Source organism: Olea europaea, unplaced genomic scaffold (assembly GCF_002742605.1).
Source record: "Olea europaea var. sylvestris unplaced genomic scaffold, O_europaea_v1 scaffold116, whole genome shotgun sequence".
Taxonomy (NCBI): Eukaryota; Viridiplantae; Streptophyta; class Magnoliopsida; order Lamiales; family Oleaceae; genus Olea; species Olea europaea.
Window position 1 is genome coordinate 730493 of NW_019229002.1, and position 363 is coordinate 730855.

The following is a 363-nucleotide window of genomic DNA, read 5'->3' on the forward strand; positions in this document are numbered from 1 at the left end:
TGTGAGGGGAATAGACATCATTATGAATATCCCGATGTATGTGTAGCGTCACTATAAAAACATGCTATTTATATATAATGCGATATCTATAACGGTGTCCACTTTCTCACATGAAGAGATCCACTTCGAATAAATTATATTTTATTTAAAGTGAGTCCCCCTTCATGTAAGGGGATGGACACCGTTATGAACGCCCTGATGTATGTGTAGCATCACCCTAACCTAAATTGTAAACTGTAGAAAAACCAGTATGGAAACAATGAACTACTTTTATGGAGAAATAATGGTGTCTCATAAAAAGTCTTATATAGTAACACTTGTTAAACATTCTAAGATAAGGGTAGAGATGCCTCAAGCAATTTG